This window comes from Tamandua tetradactyla, chromosome 8 (assembly GCF_023851605.1).
Source record: "Tamandua tetradactyla isolate mTamTet1 chromosome 8, mTamTet1.pri, whole genome shotgun sequence".
In the NCBI taxonomy this organism is placed as follows: Eukaryota; Metazoa; Chordata; class Mammalia; order Pilosa; family Myrmecophagidae; genus Tamandua; species Tamandua tetradactyla.
Genome location: NC_135334.1, coordinates 109,116,348 through 109,136,833, shown reverse-complemented (window position 1 = coordinate 109,136,833; position 20,486 = coordinate 109,116,348).

The window sequence follows — 20,486 nt, the reverse complement described above, 5'->3', positions numbered from 1 at the left end:
TATTTATTTTGCCATTTTGCCTTGGCCATTTCTCCTTGGATCTTCACGTGCTTTGTGAGTTTCTATTGTGTTCAGGGCATTTGATTATCTTAATAAGGTTATTTTGTAAGTTGGCTTCCTTTACTTGTTTAAATTTTATATTTACTTGGGTTTGCATTGAAGACTTCCTTTTGCACTTGGTTTGTCAGTAATTCCCCGCCAAATCAAGGCTCAGAGTTCATGCAGGGGGGACAGTTCTACTTGAGAGTCTGTTAAAAGCTAGGCTGGTGTGCATGGATATTTTAGTGGCAGAACGCAAAACTAAGTAAATATAAAATTTTAGACAAGTGAAGGAAGCCAATTTGCAAAATAACCATAGTAAGATAATAATGATAATATTACATTTTAAAATTATTTAAAAAGTCACACCTCAGCAGTAGGAGGCCCCAAAGTCAGAAGGAGACACCCCAAGATATATTGGGAATGAACTAGACTGGTGCCCATAGAAGGGAAAGAAAATTTAAAAACAAAATTAAAATTAAAAATCAATAAAAACATAAATATATAAAATAAAATGAAAATACTAATAACAAAAATATATAGAAAAATATATTAAAAGAAAATACTAGGCAGATAGGAAGCTTGTTCCACTGCATTTACTGTTTCTACCCAGCAGGTGGTGCTCCTGAGGTACCTTCTCACCTCAGGTCTGCCCCTCCCTAACTGCAGTGGCCAGCTAGGAAGATGGCGTGCACAGCAGCAAGATGGCTAGTCATGGGAGAGGAGCTGATCCACAGCACCTGGCAGCTCCACCATTCACCATGCCTGATGGGATGGCTGTTGTAGCACCCAGCTGGGCAACAACTGAAAGTGCCCAGGGGCATGGTTTTTCACAGTGGACAGCTAGACATGCGTCCAGTCTCCCCACAGGTGCTGCTAACTGTGAGACTGCTCAGGGAGGTTTCCACAGCCGCAGCCAGAGCAGACTGAAGTGAAGGGATGGTCAGTTGCCTCAGATCCCCGTGTACCGCCACCCACCCTCGATGGAGGGCACAGCCAATAAGAGCAGCCCATTCTCCCCATCCCGATCTCCCCACCCCCTCCTCCCTATGCATATTGGAGACCCTCTTCAATCACTCACCCCCTACCCCCAACCCCGGACTGCAGTCCTAGTCATTTTCTCCCTATCCCCTGTCTTGTTCTATGGAGCAGAGGTGAATCCAGTCTACCCTGCTCTGCCAGCCTCCCACTGTATTAGTTTTTACTGCATAACAGATTGTCCCAAAATTTCAGTGGTTTATGACAGCAAACATTTATTTTACCCTCATGGGTCTACAGATTGATTTCAGTTTGATCTTTCTTTTTTCAATGCAATTTTATTGAGATATATTCACATACCATACAATCCAGGAAAGCATACAGCCAGTGGCTCACAGTATTATCTCATAGTTGTACATTCATCACAAATTTAAAAAATAATTTTAGTATAAAAAATATAATAATTAAAAAATAATTTTATTGACAAATCTTCACCCACATACAGTCTATCCAGAATACACAATCAGTGGCTCACAATATCGTCACATACTTGTGCATTCATCACCATGATCATTTTTTAGAACATGTGCATCACTCCAAAAAAGAAAAAACTCATACATCCCATACCCCTTACTTCTTCCTCTCATTGACCACTAGTATTTCCATCTATCCAATTTATTTTACCCCTTACCCCTCCTTATTTTTTATCCATATTCTTTACTCATCTGTCCATACCCTGGATCAAAGAAGCATTAGACACAAGGTTTCAACAATCACACAGTCACACTGTAAAAATCATATCTTTATACAGTTATCTTTGAGAATCAAGGCTACTGGAGCACTGCTCAACAGTTTCAGGTACTTACCTCCACCACTCCAATACTCCATAAACTAAAAAGGAATATCTATGTAATGCATAAGAATTACCTCCGGGATAACCTCTTGACTATATTTGAAATCTCTCAGCCACTTGAAACTTTATTTTGTCTCATTTCTCTCTTCCCCCTTTTGGTCAAGAAGTCTTTCTCAATCCATTCATGCCAGGTCCTGGCTCATCCTGGGAGTTCCGTCCCACATTGCCAGGGAGATTTACACCCCAGGGAGTCATGTCCCAAGTAGGGGCGAGGGCAGTGAGTTCACCTGCAGAGTTGGCTTAGAGGGAGAGAAGCCACATTTGAGCGACAAAAGAGGTTCTCTTTGTGTGACACTTAGGCATAGTTTTAAGTAGGCTCAGGCTATCCTTTTCAGAAATAAGTTTCTTGGGGGAAAACTGCAAGATTAAGGGCTTAGCAAATTGGTTTGGTTGTCCCCACTGCTATTGAGAATATGAGAAATTCTCCAAATAGAGAAGTAGAACATTTCCTCCTTTCTCCCCAGTCCCCCAAGGGAACTTTGCAAATACTTCATTTACTGCCCAAATTACTCTGGGATATATTGGGGGCATCATACTAACTTGGACAAACTAAGAAAGTCTCACACCTCATTCACGATTCCATGTCCTTTTGGTGTTTAACTAAACTGACCATACTGACCATACAAATTAATTTAGGTACTGTGCTACCCAAAATATAAATTTTGTGCCAAGTAAACATCTCTCCCTTTGGTCTCAAAAAGAAGTTGAAGTTTTAAAATATGAGCGATAACATCCTTTACCTTGTATTCTCCTCTACCTTAGTCCTATCCAGATTAGCTTCCTTCATATCGCTCATCGAAGTCTGATCTCTTTTTCAACTTTTTAAATGGTTCCTGTATGGGGTACTTTCATAGCTTCAGAGCTCTAACTCTGAGTCTCAGGTCTCACATAAATACCCAAAATTTCCAAGAAGAACTAGATTATATGCAAATAGCTCAGTAACTCAGAATTTAGAGTTTGACCTTGATTAAACTCAGCTGGTAAGCCTAGACCCTGGCTATATTCATGTATGCTTTGGGTACCTTTGTTTCAGGACGCAGGCTGAAGGAGTGACAAATCCTTGGGCATGGCTTTTATGGCTGAGGGTGGAAGGACAAGAGCGACAATTAGAAGCATGTGACACCTTTTAAGGCCTCTACTCAAAACTGGCAAATTATCACATCTGTCACCCAGCCTAAGCAATGACACAACATCAACATCATTGGGGCTGGGAGGAATACACTGCCCACAGTGAAGTATGGCAAGAAAGAAGTATAAGCAAATAACCTACCACGTTATTGCCCTCATCCTGTTGTCCCTTCTACCCTACTTTCTTTACAAATTCTTACTTACCCTATAAATCAGCTCGGGTGTAACATACTCCAAGAAGTTCTCCTTAATATTCCCCTTCTCCTTTCCTTCCGTGAGTTAGATATCCTTCCTCCGTCCAGAAACCTAATGCATGTATTTTCTACTTGGTTTTGTAACTATCTTTTCAGCTGTTTATTTTCTAATTCCTCTTATTCTTAACCCCATCTCCCTTGTAATGAAAATATTAACTCTTTTAGGAATAAGGCTGTGATTTTGTACCACTTGTGTTACTAAATAGATGTCCTTTGAAGAATAGCTGAATGAATGAATATAATTTTGTTGTCCTAACTCTGGATAAAACAGCTGTAGGGCCACATAAAGGTGGGCAGACTCACTAAGTCTTCCTCTTTCAGTTTCTCTTTGGGATGATCTGGGAGGTTTCTGTCAAGAATTTCCTTCATCCTCATCAAAGTTTTCTGGATTTTAATACTCTCTGCCTCTCTAAGTCTTGGTTCTTATTAGTTGATTAAGGCAACCAACTGTTTAAGCCTATTAATTTCATTGGGAAAATACAGCTCTTGAAAATATATGATAAAATTAAGCAGCATTTTAAGAAGAGTTGAAAATAATTAAACAGAATTTCTAAAATAGTTTGAACCTTCCTGTATCACTGCTTGAGTATCAAGTTTTTTATATCTCCTCTCAGTTTCTAAAACTTTCATTGAAATTTAAAGTTAAGTTGCCATATGTGGCTGGTGACTTCCATATTGAACAGAGCAGGTAAGACCATTTGCATTTAATATGATTATTGATATGGTTGCATATAAATCTATTTCTGTTTGTCCCATCTATTCTTTGTTCCCCTTTCCTCTTTTTTGTCTGCTTTAGGATAATTTATTTGTATAATTTTATATCTTTATTGACCTATTATTTACGCCTCTGTGTATATTGGGTTGCTTTAGGATTTAAGCATTTATCTTTAGCTTATCACAGTCTATCTTAAAGTAATCTTATTTTACTTCATGTATAGTATAAGAACTTGTAAAAAGTGTACTTTTATGCTCCCCCACTGCTGGTATTTGTGTTATTGTTATTATTTTTCACTTCCGTATACATTATAAACACCACAATACTTTGTAGTTATTTTTATTTCAACAATCAATTTTGTTTTAAATATGTTTTTAAAATAATAAGAAAATCTTATATATTTACCTTCATAGCTGCCATTTCCAGAACTTGTCAATCCTTTGTATAGATCCGCATTTCCGTCTGGTATCATCATCCTTGTGCCTCTAACGTTTCTCGTAGTAGTGATCTACAGTTGATTATTTCTTCCTTCTTTTGTATTGTCTAAAAAGTCTTTATTTTACCTTCATTTTTTTGGAGAGTAGCTTGTTTTTATTTTCTGTGATAAAAACATTTAAGCACCAAATAAAACAAGTGGGCCCCAGCATCCAAGGACCAATACGGCCAAAAAGTTAGGCCCCCAATGATAAAATGGCAACTATTCTAGGAATCAAGACCCCAGGGAAGGGGACACTGCCCAGGAAGGGACACAAGATTGGGCCCCAGGCTAATGGGAAACAGGAGGCCTGAAGCACTGCATGGTCTGCACCACCAGGGGAAGCTGGTCCAGAAAGTTCAGGATGGAAATTTGGAGGAACCAGGGGTCCCCAGTAGTCCCGCTGGACAAGTATGGCACTCCCGGCCACTGTGAGCTCCTGAATTGCCTCTCAGTGGGGCTTGGCACCTGGGGCTAGGGAGCCACAGGCAACCTCCACGTCCCTGGGTGTGAGAAAGGGACACTAACGGAGAATTGGTATACTGGGCTTCCCGGCCCTGTAATGGCAGGTATGGTGTCTCCACCAGGCCCTGGGGCATGTGGTGCCCCCACAACCTGAGGCACACCTGACAGTGAAGCCCCCTGAGCCCAGTTGTTGTGGCCACTTGTGCAGCCTTTACCTTCTTTTTTCTTTTTTTTTGGCATGGGCAGTCTCCAGAAATTGAACCTAGTTCTCCAGCACAGCAGACAAGAATTCTGCCACTGAGCTACTGTTGCCCCCGCCCCCTTTACGTTCACTTTTAAAAGACATTTCTGCTAGGTATAAAACTGTAGGTTGACATTTTTTAATTTCAGTACTTTAGAAATGTCATTCCAGTCTTCTGATTTGCACAGATCGTGAAAAGAAGTTTGCTGACATACCAATCAATCTTTGTTCCTTTGTATGTAATGCATCTTTTTACCCCCTCTGGCTGCTTTTCAAAAAATCACTGGTTTCAAACAATTTATGATGTGCCTTAGTGTAGTTTCCTTTTTGTTTCTCATGATTGAGATTTTTTTTTTTTTACCTTTCTGGAATCATGTGTTTATAGTTTTCATCAAATTTGGAAAACTTTAGGCCATTATTTCCTCAAATGTCTTTTTCTCTCCTTCTGCCCTTTTAGGGACTCCAGTTACAGATACATTAGGCAGCTTAAAATTGTTTCAGTGCTCATTGTTACACTGTTAATTTTTTCATTCTTTTTTCTTCCTGTGTTCATTTTGGGTAGCTTCAATTACCACATTTTCAAATTCACTAATCATTTCTCCCAAAATATGTGATCTGCTGTTAATCCCACTCAGCTTGATTTTCATAGTTTTCATCTCTAGAAGTTAAATTTGGGTCTTTTGTGTATCATCCACGTCTCTTCTTATTAGGTTTTTGCTTTCCTTTACCTTCTTGAACATGTACTGTCTATTTGTTATTGCTGTTTTATCATCTGTGTCTACTAATTGTATCTTTCATGGCATTTCTGGTTCTGTTTCTATAGATTGGATTTTTCTTCTCATATTATGAGTTGTATTTTCTTGCTTCTTTGCCTGCCTCATAATTTTTATTTGATGACACTGTGCATTTCACATTGTTGGATGTTGGAATTTTTGGTGTTGCTTTATCTATTTTTGAACTTTGTTCTGAGATGCATTCAAGTTACTTGGAAACAATTTCCAATTAAGTGTTTGCTTTTAAGCTTGACTGGGTGATTCAGAACAGCTTTTTATCTTGGTCTAATTTTGCTCACTTCTGAGGCAGTATCCATTGAGCACACTGCCTAATGCTCTGTGTGTTGGGATTGAATTCTCGGCCTTGTATGTGCACAGAGGATTGTTCCATCTGATTCTTTCTGGTGGTCTTTGCCTAGCACTCCTAGTTTCCTCAGACATGTATCCTGGGGGTTTTCAGTTGGAGGCTGGAAGGGAACCCCTCTGCAGGTCTCTGGAATTCTCTTTCTACAACTCTCTCCACTCAGGTACTCTGCAAATTCTACCTGCCCAAGCATCCCCAAAGTCTTAACTTTGTCTCCTTAACTCAGAGAGACCTACAGGCTCTGTTTGAATTTCTCTTCTTGTACTGTGACCTACAAACTCCCAACAGCAAGGTGGGGCAGTCATAGGTCTCAACCCATTCTTTCCCTTCTTTCAGGATTACTGACCTATACTACGTATTGTTCGGTGCTTGAAAACTGTTTTTATATATTCTGTCTCCCATTTAAGGCAAAAGGGGATAACTGTTGTTCCATTGTAGCTCAAAGTAGAAGTCCCCATTAGAGTTTTGGACTTATCCTAAAGCAAATAGGCAGCTATTTAAGAGTTTCTAATGGGGAATCTTAGGATCAGAATTGTGTTTTAAAATCACTCCAACTGGGGCAGGCCACAGTGGCTCAGCAGACAGAGTTTTTGCCTGCTGTGTGAGTGACCAGGGTTTGATGCCCAGTGCCTGCCCATGCAAAACAAAACAAAACACTCCAACTGCTATGCGAATAGACCTAAGGAAAACAAGACTGGAAGGCAGGGAGATAGCAGTTGATAGGCTACAGTAGTAGTCCTGGCACATGATGGTAGTTTGAATCAAGTAAATAGCACTACAGGAGAAAATGGAGATGAATGTCTTTATTTAGGAACTGACAGGACATTATGCCTTTGTGAAGTTCAAAGGATATGATTCGTGGCAAAAATCTTTACTGTTGATCTTTCAAGACCCCTGTCCTATGCTAAGGCAGTTCATTGCAAACCTCTGAAAATCCTAAGGCCTTATGAGTGGGTCATATATGAATTGTGTCCTGGCTTCTAGGTAGACCAGAAAGATGTTATTTTTCCGTGTAAAGTAGTTTAGTGAGATCTATTCCCATATCATACAGTCCGTCCAAAGTGAACAGTCAGTGGTTTTTGGTAGGCATTGGTCACCACAGTCCGTTTTAGAACATTTTCATTACTCCTAAGATGGAAACCCCATACTCCTTAGCAGTCATTTTTCAATCCTCTATTATTCACCAGCCCTATATAACCACAAATCTAGTTCTGTTTCTATAGATTTATTTATATTTACATTTTATATAAACGGACCCATACAATATGTAGTAATTTGTGTCTGTTTTCTTTCACTTAGCATAATGCTATTTTTAAAAAATTGTCATTGTTTTAATTAGAGTGGTTGTAGGTTTACATACAAGTCATGTAAAAATATAGTGTTCCCCTACTCCCCCTCCAATGTTGACACTTCATGTTGGTGTGGTACCTTCCTTACCACTGATGAAAGAATATTAATATATTACTGTTAACTGTAGTCCATAGTTTGCATTAGTTGAACTTTTCCCCATATACCACCTATTATGAACATCTTGTATTAGCTTCGTATATTTGTTATAATTCATGTAAGAACATTTTTACACTTTTACTATTAACCCCAATCCGTCATCCTCAACAGGGTTCACTGTGTTAAACAGTCACAAGTTTCATCCTCTAACTTCAATATACATAACCGAAAACTTCCCCTTTCAACCACATTCACACACATCATTCAGTGCTGTTAATTACACTCACAATAGTGTGCTGCTATCCCCACTATCCATTTCCAAACATTCACAATCAACCTAATTAGAAATTATGCACAAATTAAGCATCAGCTCCCCATTCTCACACCCCCACTTTTATCTCCTGATAACATATATTCTAGATTCTAGAATCTAGAGTTTGCTTATTAAATAATTAGTTCATGGCAGTGAAATCACACTATATCTGTCATTTTTTGCCTGGATTATTTCACTCAACATGAAGTCCTCAAGGTACGTTCATGTTGTTGCATGCATCAGGATTTTATTCCTTTTTAACAGCTGAATAATATATCATCATATGTATATGGCAGGTTTATGTATCCATTTTTCAGTTGATAAACACTTGGGTTGCTTACATCTTTGGCAATTGTGAATAACACCACTATGAAAGTTGGTGTGCAAATGTCTGTTTGAATCCCTGCTCCCAGTTGTTCTGGGTATATACCTGGTAATGGGATAATTCTATACTTAGCTTCCTGAGGACTCACCAAGCTGTCTGCCACAGGGGTTGTACCACTTTACATTCCCCTGAACTGTGAATGAGTGTTCCTATTTCTTCTCATCCACTCCAACAGAGTTTTCTCTTTGTTTTAATAGTGGCCATTCTAGTAGGTGTGAAACGAATATCATTGTGGTTTTGATTTGCATTTCCCAGATAACTAGTGATGTTGAGCATCTTTTCATGTGCTTTTTAACCATTAGTATATATTCTTTGAATAAATGTCTGTTAAGACTTTTACTCATTTTTAAATTGGGATGTTTTTGTTTTTATTGTTGAGTTGTAGGATTTCTTTATATTTCTGTACATCAAACCTTTATTGGATATGTGGTTTCCAAATATTTTCTCCTAATGAGTAGGCTGCCTTTTCACTTCTTGACAAAGTACATAGAAGCATAAAAATTTCTTAATTTTGAAGATGTCCCATGAACTATTTTTCTTTCATTGATTATGCTGTGAGTGTAACGTCTAAGAGATCATTGCCTACCACAAGATCTTGAAGATCATTGTTCTAGTTTGCTGGCTGCAGAATGCAGCACACCAGAAATGGAATGGCTCTTAAAACGGGGAATTTAATAAGTTGCTAGTTTACAGTTCTTAGGCTGAGAAAATGTCCCAATTAAAACAAGTCTATAGAAATGTCCAATTTAAGGCATCCAGGGAAAGATACCTTGGTTCAAGAAAGCTGATGAAGCTCAGGGTTTCTCTCTCAAGTGGAAGGGCACATGGTGAACACGGTCAGGGTTCCTATCTCACCTGAAATGGCACATGGCGAACACGGCGTCATCTGCTAGCTTCTTCTCCTGGCTTCCTGTTTCATGAAGCTCCCCGGAAGGCATTTTCCTTCTTCATCTTCAAAGGTTGCTGGCTGGTGGACTCTGCTTCTCGTGGCTATGTCGTTCTGCTCTGCTGTCTCTGAATCTCTCATTCTCCAAAATATTTCCTCTTTTGTAGGACTTCAGAAACTAATCAAGAGCCACCCGAATGGGTGGAGACATGTTGTCACCTAATTCAGTTTAACAACCTCTCTCAATTACATCACATCTCCAGGGAGATGATCTAATTACAGTTTCAAACGTACAATGCTGAATAGGGATTAGAAGAAACAGCTGCTTTTACAAAATGGGATTAGGATTAAAACATGGCTTTTCTAGGGTACATAACATCCTTTCAAACCAGCACAGTCATTCCTCCACTTTCTTGTAGGAGTTTTATGGTCCTGACTCTTATATTTAGGTCTTTGATCCTTTTCCCCCCCTGGAGAAAAGGACTATTTATTTATTTATTGTGAAAAATAACACATATACAAAAAAGCAATAAATTTCAAAGCATATCACAACAATTAGTTATAGAACAGATTTTTGTTTTTGGCTTATTTTGCTTCACATAATGCCCCATGGGTTCATTCACAATATTGTGTGCCTCTATGACTTTGTTTCTTTCTGTAGTACCACAATATTTGATCATATGTATACACCACTGACTTCTCTGTTAGTATATCCTTCAGCCACCTCCATCCATTGGGTATCATGTATAATGTCCAAAGTCAAAAGTCCATCAACACTCTCAATTTTAGACAATTTTTATTGCTCCCAAGAGAAAAATAACTGATAAATACATCCTCACCATATAGAAAACCTAAGCCACCCCTTAATTCTTTTTCCCTCGCCCCCATTTGTCCGCAGCCGTCTCGTTCGGCTTCTGATCCCCGGCCGGCGAAGGGAACAGGAGGGGAGAAAGAGACGGGCGCAGACAAAACGACTCGAGCGGCAAACACGGATTCGAGGCACGCAACGGTTGTGAGCACAGACCTTTACTGGAGTTAAGCTTGCATTCTCTGTTACAGGTTCCACGCGGGACAAGATACCCCGCGGGGGAACAACCTCTATGCGGCCGTCAGGTACGGCTCCCTGTGGGTCGTCTCCACCCACCCTGTCCGGGTAACCTCTTATATACTGTGCCCAAACCCAATAGGTTAGTGCCACGTATACAGAGGTGATTGGAAGATAGGGTTGGTGGGCGCGTACGTCATACGCGGAAACAGGATGCGGGCGCCATCTTGGCTCACTCGATGGGCGGGGGGAACTCTAGAGCAGGCTGCAGCGCGTCCACTAGGCCTGACCCGGGAGGCGGCTCTCCACATCTCCCCCTTTTTTATTATTTTTGGTCCGTAGACCCTTTCTTAGACCCAGTGTCTCCATTGATGAGTGAGCTCCCGTGAGCTTGATTAGCCCACTACTTGTTTTGGTGCTTTGGGGAGTCTGGACTAGGCTTGCTAGGCACCAACCAGAATGCCTCCTCATATAGAGACCGGAGAGCCCGTGAACTGGAAACCACGTGACTCTCCCTGCAGTGCTTCGCCTCGCAACTGGGCTAAGCGGGGCTCAGGAGAGCGGCAACCAGAGTCGAGAGTGTCACTAGATGTCTCTGTGCAATGGCCGGAGTCTAGTCTGGCCAGGACCGTGACTCTGCCTTAGAGATCATCCTTTAGACAAAAATTATGACTTCTGGTGCCGCCTTTTACACCCGGGACACGGCCATGGGCTTTGCAGCAGACCTTGCTTTCGAGCGTCCCGCCCTGAGTGGCTGGGATGGGTCATACGGTGAAATGGGGGACTGGGCAGCAGGGCGGTCGTTGTCAGGAGCACCAGGGGCGAGTGACATAGCCAACATGGTAGTAACACGCAATTGCTGCTGTGTCTGGAACAAGCGTTCTAACAAGCATTTAACAGTGACTAATCCCACTAATAGTCCCACCGCTACGAGAATCCAAGTAGTCAAATTGGGCCAAGAGAACCAAGAGGTGACTCAGTTCCACAGACTTTGTACAGTCTCGCCCAGTTTGGAAAGGTCGAAGGCAACGGGGGTTATTAAAACTGGTCCCCCTTCTAAACAATCGAAGGGTGACCGGCGTTTTCGTTGCTATCTCGTCAGTCGCCGCCGTCATCAGCAGAGTTGGAGACCGGATCTGGTGGCTCTGGTTGGAGGCTTATCAATTTTCTGGGCAACGGTTCCTTGGCGTCCTCGGGCGACGTCACGGTTCTCACCAGTCTTTCCGGAACCCACACTGGTTGACGTCCTGGTTCCTAGGGAAAAACACAAACAGAGCCTCTGGCCCAGCTGAGCACTGGGTCAGGGCCTTGCCATTGTCCTGACAGGACATCCTTCCAACGGACTAGACCTCTATGTGGAGGACTCGGAGTAGTGTGCTGAAGAGCAGGTGTCATTCCTAGTGAATTTTCATTTAAAAAATTATATGTAAATAAGGCTACAGACAGTTGAGCCTTCGGGGACAGGCCGTGGCCTATTCCTCTAATGGTTTCCTCCGCCTTGCACGTCGGCCAGGCGGAGGGCCATTCCTGTTGTCTTATGATCGACCGATCGGCCCCGGTATCTAGCAGGCCCATGAAGGGTCTGCCTTGTACCTTAATAGTTAGCATGGGTCGAGACTCCAGGGACATATGGAGGCCTTCAAAAACTTCTCCAGTAGATCCAAACCCTTTATTTCCTCTCTGTCTGGTTCTACTCGGGAAGGATGCATGTAAGCTGGGCAAGAGCAGGAGCTGTGCCAGCTTATCACCCTCTGCAATGACTAGGGTGCCTTGCTGAGACTGAACCATAACCTGGGCAAAGCCTGTGAAATCCGAATCTACAATGCCTGGTATAACTGTTAGTCCTTTCAGGGCTGTGGATGCTCTCCCTAATATGAGCCCAACAGTCTTCGTTGGTAAGGGCCCTTTAAAGGAGGTCCCCACCAATTGGACTCCCATGGAGGGGGTCAGTACAAGCCTGGAGGTGGCACAGAGGTCCAGTCCTGCTGATCCAGGGGATGCGCGAATTTGGACGGGTGTTGTGTCGCCGGATGGCATGCAGGGGGGTCCACCGAAAGGGTGGACCCCCTCTGCCCGTTTTTTGGGTCCTGTTCAGGGCGGCCAGAAAGGCGCACACCCTGCGCATTGAAGGATGACCTACAGTCTTCTGCGCGATGGGGTCCCTTGTGGCAACGGCCACATAGCCTGGTTGCCGCATATGGTCTACCAAACTGTTGAGTGGCAGGTGGTTGGCCTTTATTGGGACAGTTTCTCTTAATGTGTCCCAACTGGCCACAATGATAACATCCTCTTGGCTTTGTTCCTAGGTCTTTGGATTTCTTTGCAGCTACTTGTAAGGAGCTGGCTAGCATGGCAGCTAGACCTGCATTAGTTAACGGGCTACCAGCATCTCTGCAGAGCCGAACCCATTCCGTCAGGTTTTTTCCTCTGTTTTGTGCTAGGATAACTTTACATTCCTTGTTGCACTGCTCAAATATCATTTGTTTAACTACAGTCTCTGCCACTCCTGGATCTGAGAAAATTCTTTCAGCCGCAGTTTGCATTTTGGCTACAAAATCCACGAAGGGTTCTGTGGGGCCCTGATGTATGTTGCTGAGTGAGGCTTGAGCCTCTCCCTCACCTGTCAGCTTTTTCCAGGCTCCTACGAAACAACGGAAAATCTGGGCGTAGACTTCTTGAGGGAACCCTGTTTGATTCTGGGAGTGGGCACCTTTCCCCAATAGCATATCTGCATTCCACCCGCCACGTCTCCCCGCTGCGTTTTTTGCGGCTTGTTCCTCAGCTAGCTCCTCAAACCATGCTTTCCAATCTATGTATCGGCCTGGTGGCAAAGAAGCACGGGCCAACTGATATATATCTGCGGGTGTGTGATTCAGGGCGGAAAGGTTTTCAACCATATTCAATGTAAAAGGGGCATTGGGGCCATACTGATGGACGGCCTGCCTCAATTCCTTTAAAATTTTGTAATCATATGGCTCATGCTGATTGTTACCTTGGGGATTGATAATAACTGGGTACATTTCTGAGGCTGGCTGTGGCTCAAGTGGTTGGTAACCACCCAGCATGCCAAAAGGTCTAAATGTTGAGAAAGGGGTCCACTTCCAGAAATGTCTCCCTCTGTTACCTGATGACGAAGAGTTCTGAGGGCCTGTGTACTCGGGCGGGGGGCACGGCAGTAACTGCCCCTCCCCCGACCAGCCTGTAGGGGGTTCCGGGTCTCGCAAAGGAGGGCCACTGTAATTACCTGATTCGGCCACCAGAGGGAGCCCGTGGTGAGGGTTTTTGGCGAGATCACCAAAACCATTCACCGGAAACCGCCGCGCCCCTGCAGCAGGCGCTGGCGGGGCGGAAGGCTGCGTGGGTGAGACAGGGGGCCTCCCCCAATCGATCAGCGGAGGCGCGTCTGCACCCTTGGTCTCATCACCATCTGACTCTGAGTCAGAGGTGTCTGAACTAGCGCCAGACTCTGGCGGCTTACAAGTGGGCGGCTCACTTTCACAGGAGCCGTCCGCTAAAAGGGTCTTTAAGGGAGCTAACAAAGGTAAACTTCCGGACTGCCCCATGTTTGCAGTCGGCACTGTACTTTAATCACTCGGAGAGCTCTTCCGAGTCCCCGGGGCTACCTGAAAGCCCGCGGGCCTTAACTCTCACGTAATAAGAAGTACTCACCTTCTCGCGGTGATCAGGCGTGGGAAGTCCGCTGCGAACTCAAGAAGCACGTCCTCACCAGCTCGGGGAAAGGCAGCAGAAGGGTTCCCCGTACGGGCCACCACTTGTCCGCAGCCGTCTCGTTCGGCTTCTGATCCCCGGCCGGCGAAGGGAACAGGAGGGGAGAAAGAGACGGGCGCAGACAAAACGACTCGAGCGGCAAACACGGATTCGAGGCACGCAACGGTTGTGAGCACAGACCTTTACTGGAGTTAAGCTTGCATTCTCTGTTACAGGTTCCACGCGGGACAAGATACCCCGCGGGGGAACAACCTCTATGCGGCCGTCAGGTACGGCTCCCTGTGGGTCGTCTCCACCCACCCTGTCCGGGTAACCTCTTATATACTGTGCCCAAACCCAATAGGTTAGTGCCACGTATACAGAGGTGATTGGAAGATAGGGTTGGTGGGCGCGTACGTCATACGCGGAAACAGGATGCGGGCGCCATCTTGGCTCACTCGATGGGCGGGGGGAACTCTAGAGCAGGCTGCAGCGCGTCCACTAGGCCTGACCCGGGAGGCAGCTCTCCACACCCATTATTTACTTCTGGTGTTGCTGAGATACTATTGATATCTTCCTGTTAAACATCGCCCATAGCATGCAATAGTAGTTTTCCCGCATACCCTGATATTATATACTCTTTTTACAAAAATTTATAACTTTGTAGTAGTTCATGCAAGAACTTATTATATTTGTATTGTTAATTGATGGGATATATGGCACTACACAACCCCTTTCAATCACATTCACCTTCAGTATGGCAGTATTACTTATAGACCCACTAATGAACTGCCTTTACTTCTATCCATACCCTTACATTTAAGTTCATCCTCATTAGCTAACTGTTCATCCGTCTCTAGCTTCTGCATATCTCTAGGTCCCCTGTATTCTGCATTATAAGCCTCTGAGTTAACTTTTACGATGGTCATAAAAACAAAATCATACAGTATCTATTCTTTTGTGTCTGGCTTATTTCACTCACCATTATGTGTCAAGTTCATCCATTTTGTTATGTGCTTCAGCAAATCATTTCATCTTACTGCTGCTTATTATTTTATTGTATGTGTATACAACATTTTGTTTATCAACTTGTCTATTGATGGGTACTTGGATTGTTTCCATCTTTTGGTGATTATGAATAATTCTGTTATGAACATCGGTATGTAAATGTCTGTTTGTGTCAATGTTTTCAGCTCTTCTGGGTATATACTGAGTAGTGGTATTGCTGGGTCATAGGGCAGTTTGACAGTTAGTTTTCTAAGGAATAGCCAGGTTGTCTTCCATAATGGCTGTACAATTATACATTCCTACCAGCAGTAAATAAGTATCCTGGTTTCTCCACACCCTCTCCAACATTTGTGGTTTCCTGTTTGTTTGATACCAGCCATTATTATAGGCATAAGGTGGTATCTCATTGTAGTCTTGATCTTGCCCTTATAGCTAATGAAAATGAGCATATCTTCATGTGCTTTTGAGCCATCTGTATTTGTTCTTCAAAAAAATGCCTTTTCATATCTTCAGCCCATTTTATAATTGGATTGTTCTTTTGTTGTTGAGGTGTGAATTCTTTATTATACAGGATATCAAACCTTTATCTGATGTATGATTTCCAAATATTTTCTCCCATTGAATTGTCTGCCTCTTCACCTTTTTGACAGTCTTTTGAGGCACACAGCATTTGATTTTGAGGAGTTTCCATTTATCTATTTTTTTCTTTCGGTGCTTGTGCTTTGTGAGTAAAATTTAGGAAGTCACCTCCTATTACTAGGTCTTAAAGATGTTTCCCTATATTTTCTTCTAGGAGTTTTATGGTACTGGTTGTTATATTTAGGTCTTTGATTCAGTTTGAGTTAATTTTGTATAGGGTGTAAGGTAAGGGTCCTCTTTCATTCGTTTGGCTATTGATATCCAGCTCTCCCATGCCCATTTATTGAAAAGACTGTTTTATCCCAGTTCAGTGGATCTAGGGGCCTTTTTGAAGAGCAGATGACCATAGATTTGGTGTTCTATTTCCATGCTTTCAATTCAATTCTATTGGTCACTTCTATCTTTGTGCCACAGTGATTATAAAGACACTGTGGCTTTATCATAAGCTTTGAAATCAGGAAGTATTAATCCTTCCACTTTGTTCTTTTTTTTAGGATAGTTTTAGCTATCCGAGGTCTCTTTCCCTTCCAAATGAATTTGGTAACAAGCTTTCCAAGTCTTCAAAGTAGGTTGTTAGAATTTTTGTTGGTATTGCATTGAATCTGTAGATGGATTTGGGTAGAATTGACATCTTAACTACATTTAACCTTGTTATCCATGAGCAGGGAGTGTCATTCCTCCTGTTTAGATCTACTTTGATTTCTTTTAGCAATGCTATGTAGTTTTCTGTGTACAGGTCCTTTACATACCTAGTTAAATTTATTCCTAGATACATGATTCTTTTAGTTGTAATTTTGAATGGAGTTTTTTCCTTAATGACTCCTCAGGTCATTGCTTTGTATATAGAAACATTACTGATTTTTGCACATTAATCTTATATCCCGTCATATTGTTGAAAATGTTTATTAACTCAAGAAGCTTTGTCGTAGATTTCTCAGGGTTTTCCAAGTATAGTATCATGTCATCTTCAAATAATGGAAGTTTTACTTCTTCCTTTCTGATTTTTATTCCTTTTATTTCTTTTTCCTGCCAGATTGCTGTAGCTAAAACTTCTAGTACAATGTTGAATAATAGTGGTGACAGAGGGCATCTGTGTCTTATTTACGATCGTAGGGGGAAGGCTTTCAGTCTCTCACCACTGAACCCAGTGCTCAGTGATGGGTTTTTCATATATGCTATTTATGATACTCAGAAAGTTTCCTTCAATTCCTACCTTTTCAAGTATTTTTAATCAGAAAAGATGTTGATTTTGTTGAATGTTTTTCAGCATCAATTGAGATGATCATGTGATTTTCCCTTTTGATTTGTTAATGTACTGTTTTACATTGATTGATTTTCTTATGTTGAACCACCCTTGCATTCCTGGTATAAACTCCAAACTTGGTAATGATGTATTATTACATCATTAAAAGAATTGGTAATTCTTTTAATATGTCATTGGATTCAATTTGCTACTATTTTGTTAAGAATTTTTGTATGTATATTCATTGGGAAAATTGGCCTGTAGTTTTTCCTTTTTTATAGTGTCTTTACCCAATTTTGGTATTAGAGTGATGTTAGTTTCTATGCTGCTTTGAAATGATGTATGTCCCCTAGAAAAGCCATGTTTTAATCAAAATCCCATTTCATAAAATGGCAGAATAATCCCTATTCAATACTGTATGTTTGAATCTGAAATCAGATCATCTCCCTGGAGATGCCTCCCAATCAAGAGTGGTTGTTAAGCTGGATTAGGGGAGATGTGTCTCCACCCATTTGGGTGGGTCTTGAGAAGTTTCTGGAGTCCTATAAAAGAGGAAACATTTTAGAGAATGAAGGAGATTCATAGAGAGCAGAGAATGCTGCAGCACCGTGAAGCAGAGAGTCCATGAGCCAGCACCTTTATTGATGAAGAAGGAAAACGCCTCCCAGGGAGCTTCATGAAACCAGAAGCCAGTAGAGAAAGCTAACAGATGACACCATGTTTGCCATGTGCCCTTCCAGCTGATAGAGAAGCCATGTTACTTCTCACTTGAGAGAGAAACCCTGAACTTCATCAGCCTACTTGAACCAAGGTATCTTTCCCTGGAAGACTTTGATTGAACATTTCTATAGACTTGTTGTAATTGGGACATTTTCTCAGCCTTAGAACTGTAAACTAGAACTTATTAAATTCCCCTTTTTAAAAGCCATTCCATTTCTGGTATGTTGCATTCCAGCAGCTTGTAAAACTAGGACAGCTAGCAAACTAGAACAGCTTCATAAAATGAGTTAGGTAGTGTTCCATTTTCTTCAATTTTTTTGAAAAGTTTGAGCCAAATTGGTGTTAGTTCTTTTTGGAATGTTAGATAAAATTACCCTGTGAAGCCATCTGGCTCCAGGCTTTCCTTTCTAGAGAGATATTTTTTGACTGATTGTTGAGGTCTTCTATTTCTTCTTGAGTCAGTGTAACTTGTTTGTGTATTTCTAGGAATTTGTCCATTTCATCGAAATTGTCTAGTTTGTTGACATAAAGTTGTTCATAATATCCTCTTATGATTTTTTTTTTTATTTCTTCAGGGTCCATGGTAACAACTCCCCTCTCATTTCTGATTTTGTCTATTTGCATCCTCTCTCTTTTTTTCTTTGTCAGCCTAGCTAGGAGTGTCCATCGATTTTATTGATTTTCTCAAAGAAGCAAATTTTAGTTTATTGATTTTTCAATTGTTCTTTTGTTCTCCAATTCATTTACTTCTGCTTTAATCTTTGTTATTTCTCTTCTGTTTTGAGGTTATTTTGCTTTTCTTTCTCTAGTTCCTCCAGTGAGCAGTTAAGTCCTCGACTTTTCCTCTTCGTTAGGTATATATTTTAATATTTTTGTTGTCAATCCTTAACAAACATATAAACATTCTAATCATAGTATACAATCAAAGGCTCACAATATCATCACACAGTTGTGTGTTCATTACCATGATCTTTCTTTTGAACATTTGGAATTCTCCAGCAAAAGAAATAAACAAGAAAAAAGAAAAAACTCATACATACCATACTCCTTACCCGTCCCTTCTCATTGACCACTAATATTTCAATCTACTCAATTTAGTTTAATCTTTTTTCCCCTTATTATTTATTCTTTATCCATATTTTTACTCATCTGTCCATACCCTAGACAAAAGGAGCATCAGACACATGATTTTCACAATCACACAGTCACATTATAAAAGCTATATCATTATACAAATATTTTCAAGAAACATGGCTACTGGAACACAGCTCCACAGTTTCTATTACTTCCCTCTAGCCACTCCAATACACCATAAACTAAAAAGGGGATATCTGTATAATGCATTAGAATAAACTTCAGGATAACCTCTTGAAACCTCTGAAACCTCTCAGCCACTGACACTTTATTTTGTCTCATTTCTGTCTTCCCCCTTTTGGTCGAGAAGGTTTTCTCAATCCTGGAATGAGCTGGGACGCAAGCCGAGTCCCACTTATCCCAGGATTTCTGTCCCACCTTGCCATTATTCTATATTAAAAAATAAGAAAGTAAATATCTTTCTTATGTTTCAACATAAGCATTTAGGGCAATAAATTTCCCTTTCATCACTGCCTTTGCTCATCCCATAAGTTCTGATATGTCGTGTGCTTGCTTTCATTCATCCTCAGATGTTACCAATATCTCTTGCAAGTTCTTCTTTGACCCACTGGTTGTTTGAGAGTTCATTATTTTTTTTCTTTTTTATTGTATAGTATAACATATATACAAAGCAAAGAAATAAAAAAGTAATAGTTTTCAAAGCGCTCTTCAACAGGTAGTTACAGGACAGATTCCAGAGTTTGTCATGGGCTACCATACCATCCTCTCAGATTTTTCCTTCTAGCTGCTCCAGAATATAAGAGGCTAGAAGGCTTAAGTATTTTTTTTATCACCACAATCAACTTTCTTTTTTTATTGAAAAATAACATATATGCAAAAAAGCAATATATTTCAAAGCGCAGCACCACAATTAGCTGTAGAACATATTTCAGAGTTTGACATGGGTTACAATTCCACAATTTCAGGTTTTTACTTCTAGCTGCTCTAAGATATTAGAGACTAAAAGGTATCAATATAATGATTCAGCAATCATATTCATCAGTTAAATCCTATCTTTTTGGTATAACTCCACCATCACCTTTGATCTTTCCATCCCTCTCTTTAGGGGTGTTTCAGCTTTTGCCATAAAAGTAGAATCATACCGTATCTATCCTTTTGTTTCTGGTTTATTCCATTCAGCATTATATCCTCAGGCCTCATAAGAGTACCTTATTTTATCTCCATATATTTGTGAAAGTTATGGTTCTTTGGTAGTTATTGATTTCCAGCTTTATGCTGTTATGGTCTGTGCTGGTTTGAAAGCATGTATGTATCCTAGAAAACCCATGTTTTAATCAAAACCCCATTTCTAAAAGCCATAATAATTCCTATTCAATACTGTATGTTTGAATCTGTAATTAGATCATCTCCCTGGAGATGTGACTCAGTCAAGACCATTTGGGCAGGTCTTGATTAGTTTACTGGAATCCTATAAAAGAGGAAACATTTTGGAGAGTGAGAGAGATTTCTGAGAAAGCAGAAAATGGCAAAGCCATGAGAAGCAGAGAGTCTACCAGCCAGCAACCTTTGGAGATGAAGGATGACCCCTTCTGGGGAGCTTCATGAAACAGGAAGCCAGGAGAGAAAGCTGGCAGTTGATGCTGTATTTGCCAC